Source organism: Elaeis guineensis, chromosome 1 (assembly GCF_000442705.2).
Source record: "Elaeis guineensis isolate ETL-2024a chromosome 1, EG11, whole genome shotgun sequence".
In the NCBI taxonomy this organism is placed as follows: Eukaryota; Viridiplantae; Streptophyta; class Magnoliopsida; order Arecales; family Arecaceae; genus Elaeis; species Elaeis guineensis.
The window spans coordinates 7,280,950-7,291,238 of record NC_025993.2 but is presented as its reverse complement, the minus strand read 5'-3'; positions in this window follow the sequence as shown (position 1 = coordinate 7,291,238).

Here is a 10,289-nt window from a genome sequence, read left to right as displayed (position 1 = left end):
TTCGATGAAAGTCATTCTATAATAAGCTTGTACAAAGTTTGAATAAAATATCTTTTTGTTGTGTCAGTCCAATGTCAGTGCCAAATTGCTTGTTGTTCTTTTATTCTATGAGATCTCTTATGAGACATTGTCCAAAGTAGATTCACATAGGCCTTCGCTCAACTCGTTTGTGGATGAGGTGCGTCAGGTGGTCATATAGGATCCCCAAAAGATTAGCCTCTTTGTCGTCATCTTCAATTATTTCCAATGACCGATCTTAGTTGTCCATTTCAACAAGAAACTTGTATGAATTTTGGAGAGTAACAACTTTATTGATAAGGACAAAATGGCTATATCTCTTATTGAGTACATCTAAAGATTTTCAGAGTTCTACATTCGAGGGATTTGAATGCCATCGAGGGTCTCCAGCTTGCATGCTCCAGGTCAGACGACTTCCATAATCCGATACGGTCCTTTCTAGTTTGGGGCCAACTTGCCTTATTTCATGGGTTTAGACACTTCAGCTCATCAAGATGAGCTCTCTGGGTTAGAAGGCTTTTGTCCTGACTCGAGCATTGTAGTAGCAAGCTACTTGTTGTTGGGACAAAGCCATCCTAACCTAAGCTCTTTCTCTTATTTCTTCAAGTAAATTTGCTCGAAATCGGCTGGAATTCTCCTGCTTGTCCTAGAGCTTGACCCTGATCGACGATATCCCGATCTCAATAAGAATAATTGCTTTAGCTCCAAAGATGAGGTTGAAAAGAGTTTTTTCCATTGCCATCCGAGGTATAGTCCGATATGCCCATAGGACATTGTAGAGTTCTTCTACAATGGTCGAGTCTAATTTTTAATCCTTGCAAAATGATGCGATTGGTCACCTCAACTTCTTCATTAGATTGTGGATGTCTTACTAAAGTGAGTCTATGATTGATGTGGTGCTTCTTGCAGAAGTCTTTAAACTTTTGATTATCAAAGTGGCACCCATTGTTGGTGATGATGGTCCAAGAAAGTCTGAACCGACAGATGATCGACTGACACACGAAGTCCCAAGCTTTTGTCTTGATAATCTGTGCCAAGGGCTCGACTTTGACCTATTCAGTGAAGTAGTCGATCGCTACGATTAGAAACTTACTTTGTCCAGTCATTTATGGGAACAGTCCGAGGATGTCAATTCCCCACATGATGAACGGATAAGGGGTGACGATCGATGTAAGTTCAATTGCTGGCTTTCTTTGGATATTGGCATATTTTTGGCACTTGTTCACATCGCTTAATGAGCTCGATTGCCTCCTTTTATAAGATCGACCAGTAATATCTTTGTTGGATAAGCTTACAAGCGAGTGATTTGCCTCCAAATGATTGCCACAGATGCCTTCGTGCACTTTCTAAAGAGTATAGCCGGCTTTGGAGGCTCATAGACATCAAACTAGAGGCAGGGAGAAAGACTTCTTATAAAATCTTCTATCGAGAATTATATATCATGGTGCTTGTCATTTGATCGCACAAGCCTGAATGAGATCAAATGGTAGTTCTCTCTTATCCAAATAGTTGATTATCGGATCCATCCAGTTTAGCTCATGTTCAACTGAAAGTACTGTGGATTACTCAATACTCCAGGTCTGTAGGTGCTCAACGAAGACTTGCTTATTGTGGTCAATCAATCCCGAGGTGGCAAGATGGGAGAGGGCATTGGCTCGAGTATTTTTCAATCTAGATATCTGTTGAACCTCCAGAGTTTGGAAGGCTGATGTCATCTTTTTAACCTTTTGCAAATATCTCACCATTGTTGAGCCTTGGGCTTCATATTCATCTCGATCTTGTCCGACGATGAGCTATGAGTTGGTGAAGACTTTGATGTCCTTCACCTCAAGCTACTTTATGAGACGAAGTCCGATGATCAGGGCTTCATACTCAACCTCGTTGTTGGAGGCTTTGAAGTTGAATCGGAGAGCATACTCTATCATGACCCCATATGAGTTGGAGAATGAGCCTTGCTCCACATCCTTGCACGTTTGAGGCACTATTGGCATGCAGGATCCACTATAGAAATTTTTTGATGTCCTTAGATCTTGTCAATGATAGTTCTCCAGCATCCTTGGATCTCGTTGAGGATAGTTTCTTGTCTAGGATGGTGCACTACACGAAGAAGTCAGCTAACACTTGGGACTTTATTATCGATTGGGGATGAAAGCTAATGTCGAATTCTCCAAGCTTTATTGCCCACTTCACGATGCGCCTAGAGGTGTCGGTCTTTTAGAGAATCATCTTTAAAGGCTAATCAGTTAGGACAATCATTGATGGGCTTGGAAGTAGGGTCGGAGACATCGTGCGGAGGTGATGAGCACGTAGATCATCTTCTCAGTCTTAGAGTATTTTGTCTCCACATCTCAAAGAATTTTACTTGTATAGTAGACCGGCTTTTGAGTTCCTGCATCCTCTCGGACTAGAATTGAAGTAATAGCATTAGGTGAAAAAGCTAAGTATAATGATAACTGCTCACCTTCCTCTGGTTTGGAGAGAAGTGGAGGGGATCCGAGGTATGACTTAAGATCCTCAAATATGGTTCAGCACTCATCTACTTCCTTGGACTTCTGACTTGATTGCTTGCCTTCTCGCTATCTTCTGTTGAAAAATGTGTCCCAAAGTCAATCGTTAGACGATTATGCTCATCTTGTAAACTGTATATAAATTTATATTAATAAAAATTATTTGACTTTTTCATTATAAGTTGACTATCTTTGAACTCCTGTGTTGTAATGAAGTCCTTAGGACTATATATATTAATCGATAAAGGAGGATTTGTCGTTAAGTCTTTAAAATTATTCGCGACCAAATGATATGCTATTACTAAGACGATAGCGATATCAAGTGTAGGTCATTGTGTGCCATATAAGTTGGTTGTCCTCTTACTCAAAGAGTGTGGAGACATTGTTATGGTATGCAGATGGAATGTAGAAGTATATTCGTATTGAACGTGACCATGTACCGAGTACTCTGCTGTTAAGAGTAGCTTGTGAAGGATATGGATATAAGTGTCCCTCCGATTTGAGACCACCACGGTGACTTGTAAACAACTCACTGTACTTTAGTATCGGATTATCTGAGTTTCGAACTTAATGACAGAAGGATACTAAATACAGTCAAGTACTTATCAAATCGGTGTGTGAGTCAAGATAGAATTGACCCCTCTGAATTGATAGGAGATATGCATCAGTATATTTCAATTTAGCAAAATTTTGATCAGGATAATCCATGAGATGGATTTGAAAGATTGAAATACAATGTGGTCGACTTAATTAGGGTTGACAGTTAAATCTTAAGTCACCTTGAGCATTTGAGTCAAAGGGATAAATTATACGGTAACCATACGTCAGTAGGTTCTAGAAGGTTGCTTTGCAACACTTCGATCCATCCGATCGTTGGGTCATCATTGCTAGATGGTTACATCGATTGGTATAGGAAGTTATTTCTATACTACCGGCTTAGGTTCGAACCTATGGGGTCACATGTATTAGAAGATTTGATCAGATCTGATGGTTGAAGAGTCTAATTGGATTGTGACTCTGGTGAAGAGTCCTACTTGGACTAGGACTCTGTGGGAGAGTCCCACTGGGACTAGGACTCTACCATTTATAGAGAATTAATTAGTAATTAGACTACTAATTGACTCAATTTGATTGAGTAAAGAGCTTTGGAACAAGTCTAAATGAATTAGATTTAGTTCGACTCAGATTGAGATTGATATGATCAAATCCGATTACAAGAAAAATTTGATCCTGATTCGATCAGGATTTGAACTCGGCTAATTCCTAATTGGGTTAGAAATTTGATGAGATATTTAGATTTCTAATTTGATTAGGTTCATTTCTATCAGTATTTTCAATTCAAATTTGATTTGGATTAGAATTGAATTAGAAATGAAGAGTCTAAGTCAGACTAGGACTCTATTCTTATCTTTTGCACCACATCTACATCCATTCCAATTTCTCCATGCCTAATTGGATTTGGATTGTGATTTTTGGTGTCATGAGAGAGGATCCAATAAGGGTGGTTGGCTATAGCTGATGAGTCATAATATTATCTCTTGCCTAATTCGAATGCAATCTGAATTAGAGATAAGATGTAGATTCGATAAGAGATTTTTCGTATATAGTATATTGTTAGAATCATATTATTTTTTTTCTTTTTTTTTTGAGAAATCCTTTAGCATGTGAGACTTTAGATTTCTTCTCCATGTCCTAATAATTTTTTTAAAATTTTTAGAGATGCCAAAAAGAGGTTTTGGCGTTGATTCATGGCATCCTTTCTTGGAAAGTCCTAATTCCTAGTCTATAAAAAGGGAACCCCTCTCTTGGACGTCCCATGATCAATTTTTTATGGATTTTTTGTTTCCAGAGCCTCTTCTCCTCCTCATCTCTTTCTCTTTCAGATCTTCTATCATTTTGGAGTGTCCAAAGTACTTGTAGAAGAAAAAAGAGATCAGCTGTCGAAGTTGTTCGCAGACTAGCATCTTCGAGTCCCTGATCTGCGCCAGTCTTCGCATGGATTTTTCTATAGAGGCTAGACGACTTCGTGTAGCTGCGAGCAACCTGAGGAACACCCTCTCCAACTATTGGATTAGAGAAGATCAAGATCAAAATTTGTTTGATAACGATTTCTAACTTATTTTGATTCATATGGTAGATCTAATAGTTAGAAATAGAATTTCAGCATCGATGAGATCGATGTGATTTTTATTTTCAGATTTAAAGTATATACTTTTTATATCAAAGATCCTAATATGGTAGTTTAAGATTAGATCTTATACATGTGATTAGAATTAAATTATTTAATCTATTATTTTCACTGCATAAAATTTTTTAATTGCATGTACTGCACTACCGCAAATTTTTTTCAACTAGTATCAGAGCCAGATTATTTTAATATGATTTAATATGACTTTAGATCTGATTTTTTATTATTAGATCTGATTATTTATGATTTAGATTAGATCTGAATTAGTTTATTTTCAGATCTGATTATTATTTATTTAGATTAGATATTCTGAGTAGTAAAGTACTCGGATTGGATAATCACCAAATCGTCCGGTCATAGGAGCATGTAGGGTTTTATGATCCTCTTCTCCCATTCAATAGGTGCTCTTCATAACGTGTAGGGGTGCCACTATGAGGTCCCATGAAGAAGAAAGTAAAAAGAGAAAACTTACTTTCTTGCAAAGTCCTAGATCTTGAAACTCTAGGTGTTGTTGTATGTGATGCAAGTTGTAAAGATAGTTAGTTACATCTAATCTTGTTTAGTCAAAATTATTTTAATCTAAAATCATAAAAATTTAGATTTGATCTAAAAGATTTTATGATTTGATGTAAAAAGTTTACATGAAAAATTATTTTCGAAACCTTAACCATGTTGATGCAAAACTTAATTGAGAATTAAATATCAAGCTGATTGGATCTAGAATTGTGATTTAGATCTAATGACATTACATAAAATATGAGGCATAGGTTAGCTCAAATCAGGTCCTTCTCTTTAATTGGATTAGACCTAAGGTTAGATCAAAGAATTGATTCACCATGTAGAGAAATTGATTAAGTCTAACTAAATGTTGAATTAGATTAATCAGGATTTCTCTAGTACAATAGTTATAGATGGTTAAGTCATGTCTTTGATTAGACCAAATGGATCTTGATTGTGGCTCAGTGGTTGAATCTGAATCATTAGGTTGGTCAAATCAAAACTAATTAACCAATTGGTGTCTAAGGTAAGTTTGGCATTTCGACCGATGGTTTTTAATTGAGAGTAGCTTACCTGGCCATTGCGATGGTGTCTAAGGCAAGCTTAGCTAACCCTCCCACCGGCTTGACCTTCCCACCGATCTCACTTATCTGGCCAATTTGGTGAACTAGATTTTGATTAGATCATTAAGTAATTCGAGTTAGCCTATACCATTAAGGTTGATCAGTGTGACTGATCTAGGTGCCAATTCAATCAGCATGACCTAACCTGATTCAGTGACTTGGTGAAGTCAGTAGGAGGATTATGATCTACTGATTGATCTTTTCTTCTCTTCTCTCTTCTCTAAATTGATTAAATCTTCTAAATTATTAGGTCCTTAAAATGAGCTGGTTATGGTGATAACTAAATCATAGCCTCCTATTCAGGTGAGTGATAATGGATTCATTATTTTTGATTGACATTGCAGGCCCCATCCATCTGATGTTCTCTCTGAATGATGGAATTATCATTCATCATATGATGACTCTGATGAACTATCTGATGATGGTTGGATTGATCGAGCCATCTTTAGGCCTGATCACTCATTAGGTAGAATCACTGAGTAGGTTCATGCTAATGGTTTGACCTAACTAAAACTTTCAGTGGAGGCCCATCGCCTATTGAAATAAAATCTGAGGCTAAATTAAATACTAGAAGTTGTTTGGAGAAATAATTGATTGAGAACCTATCCATAGGTGCATATGGGTTGACCGAGCCATCCTCGAGCCTATACATAGTCTGTGTAGATTCTAGTACCTGCTAAAGAATTAAGATAATTCTTCAAATTGAAGGTAGAGACTATCAATTCGTATAAAATAATGGGAGGACCTTTAGACTAAAATCTAAATCTTTAGGATTAATAAATTCATATACTAATTAGGCTTTGTTCTTTCTTTGTATGTGCAGATATGGCCTTAAACTTGTCATTTTGATCATTGTTGGACAGTGAGAAGCTTATCGAATCGAATTTTGATAATTGATATCGAAAATTAAAGATTGTCTTGGAGCACGAACGGATTCTTTATGTGATAATGGATTCGACACCTGAGGAGCCTGCTCCTAACGTCCGAGGAGCGATCCGAGATACTTATTTGAAGTGGCTCAACGATCGCACCATGATTCGTTGCATCATGCGGCCTCCATGAATGACGAGTTCAGTCAAAAGTTTGAAGAAGCTCAGTCAAAAGAAATGCTTCAAGTGTTGAGGGATTCCTTTGGTACTCCTGACGACGTTGAGTGGCACAAGACTAGTTGCACTATTTTCAATATCCGGATGATGGAGGGTGTATCTGTTACCAATCATGTATTATACATGATCGAGCAGATTGAAAAATTAAGCAAACTCGACTTTTCTTGCATGAACAGTTGGAGAAGGATGCGATCCTAAACTCTCTACCCAAGTCCTACCTGCCGTTCCTTAGTTATTTCAGAATGATGAAGCCTGTAGTCAACTACTACGGTCTGTTGGGATTGCTACAGACTTTTGAGAAAGATCACCAGCTCCACAAGGAGACAGTGAATCTAGTGGGAGGATCTTCTTCGGATAGTCGTCGTCCCTTTAAGAAAGAAAAAAAGAAGAAGAATAAGAAGGTGCCTGGTGCTGGGAGTCAGTCTCAGAAATCCAAGTTCAAGGCTGATCAAAGTCAGGCAGAGTGCTTCTTTTACAAGAAGCAGGATCACTGGAAGAGAAATTGCCCTTAGTATATCGCTTCTCTTGATCCGAACAGGCCAAAGAAGAAGAAGCAATCAGTTGCTGGACAAGATACTTATGTGATAATACCTTGTAACTTCTCTCTTATAGATATAATGATCTGGGTATTAGATACTGAAAGCTCTATTCATATTTATAATTCGTTGTAGGGTCTTCAGGTCACTAGGAAATTTGGAGAAAATGAGAGATTTCTAAATATTGGAGATGAAAAATCAGTTTCAGTTCTAACTTTAGGAATCATCAAGCTTGTATTCGAGTCTCAGTATATTATTCTTAATGAGTGTCATTATTGTCCTAGTTTTTTTTAAAATATTATTTCTGTAGGTCTTTTGGCCAATTCAAATTATGAAATATCAATAAAAAAAAAATTTGTGATATCATTTTGAATGGTGTTACAATTTTATGTGGACAGTTGAACAATGGTATCTATATTATATCTAGGCCTAATGTAATATACATTTCAAATAAATGCCCTAGAATAGATAATGTCACAGATGCCTACCTTTAGCATTATAGGCTAGATCATATCAACAAGAATAGGATGAACAGGTTGGCTTAAGAAGAAATTCTTGATAAACACGATTATGAATCATTACCTACCTGTGAGTCTTGTTTGCTTGAAAAGATGATCAAGTCATCTTTTACTGGAAAAGGTGAATGAGCCAGTAATGTGCTGGATCTGATACATACCGATGTATATGGACCCATGAGCATATATGCCAAAGGAGGGTATAGCTACTTCATCACGTTCACAGATGACCTATCTAGGTATGGGTACGTCTACTTGATGAAACATAAGTCTGAATTGTTTGAAATATTCAAACGGTTTCATAATGAAGTAGAGAAACAAACTAAAAAAAGTATTAAAATTTTTCGGTCTGATCGAAGAGGTGAATACCTTTCCAGTGAATTTCTGATATATCTACGAGAGAATGGGATTCTCTCCCAATAGACCCCTCCAGAGACACCATAGTATAATGGCATCTCAGAAAAGAGGAATCGAACCTTGTTGGACATGGTTTGGTCCATGATGGGGTTTGCAACTTTGTCGATCTCCTTTTGGAGATATGCACTTGAAACAGCCTATCTTGTGCTCAATAATATTTCAAGCAAGTCAGTTAGTAAGACATCATATGAGATATAGTCAGGACGTAGGCCGAACCTCTCTTACTTTAGAGTTTGGGAATGTCCAGCTTATGTTAAACAATTACAAACTGACAAGCTCAGTCCTAAGTCCGATAAGTGTAATCTCGTAGGGTATCTCAAGAAAATGAGGGGATATTACTTTTATCTGTCTGTTGAATAAAAGGTGTTTGCCAGTAGTAAGGCATATTTTTTGAAAAAAAAAAATTTTAGTGAAGAAAAAAATACCTCTAAAATCGAGCTTGATGAAGTTCGATAGGTAGAAGAACCGACACCAATGATTGAATCTGAACTGGATTTGATGAGATCAAACCTAGAGCCCAATGAACAAACATTCTTAAGGTAATCCAATAGAGTACCACGTCAGCCGGACAGATACTTAGATTTCTTGGTTTGGGATGGGGATCCTGTCGAACTCAATGAGAACGATGAAGATCCGATCACCTACATAGATGCAAGGCAGAGATCCGACTTTGATAAATGGCTTGAAGCCATGAGATCTGAAATGGAGTCCATGAAAGTCAATGATGTATGGACATTACTTAACCCACTTGAAGGGGTAAAGTCCATAGGGTGTAAGTGGGTCTTCAAGAGAAAGAGGGACAGACAGAAAAGTGGAGACCTATAAAGTCTATTTGGTTGCCAAGGGTTATCATCAGCATTATGGTATTGACTATGATGAGACATTTTCTCCTGTGGCAATGCTCAAATCCATTCGAATCATGCTTGCGATAGCAGCATATCTGGACTATGAAGTCTGGCAAATGGATGTGAAGATAGCTTTCTTAAATAGAGAGCTAAACAAAGAGGTGTATATGATACAACCTGAAGGGTTCATATCCATAAATGAGTCAAAAGTATGTAAGTTTCAGAGATCCATTTATGGATTGAAGCAAGCATCTCGGAGTTGAAACATATATTTTGATTAGGTGATCAGAACGTATGGCTTCATTAGGAATGGAGAGGAACCTTGCATATATAAGTGGGCAAATGGTTCGATAATTATATTTTTTATGTTGTATGTGGATGATATTCTCTTAATCGAGAATGATATCTCTGCATTATTAATCGAGAATAAAAGTGTGGCTGTCGTCACAATTCTCCATGAAGGATCTGGGAGAAGCAGCCTACATCCTAAGGATGAAGATCTATAAGGATAGATTTAAGAGGCTGCTCGGGCTCTCCCAATCCACGTATATAGATACTATGCTGAAACGGTTCAGCATAGAGAATTTCAAGAAAGACTATCTTCCGATAGACCAAAAAATTTTTCTTTTGGAAGAAGATTGTCCGACAACTCCTCAAAAGAGAGAGCGTATGAGTAGAGTTCCATATGCTTCGATAGTGGGTTCTATTATGTACGTCATGACATGTACGAGACCAGATGTGACATCCTCATTAGGGATAGTGAATAGATACCAGTCTGATCCAGAAAAAAACTACTGAAAAGTTATAAAGATCATTCTTAAGTATTTAAGAAATACTAAGGACTAGTGGTTTGTGTATGGTAAAACTGATTTGAAACTTGTGGGGTTCACCGACTCCAACTTTCAGTCAGACCATAACGATAGTAAGAGTGTATCGGATTATATTTTTATCCTAAATGGTGGAGCAATCTGCTAAAAAAGTTTCAAGCAGAATACTGTGGCAGACTCTGTTTGCGAAGTAGAGTATATCACGGCAT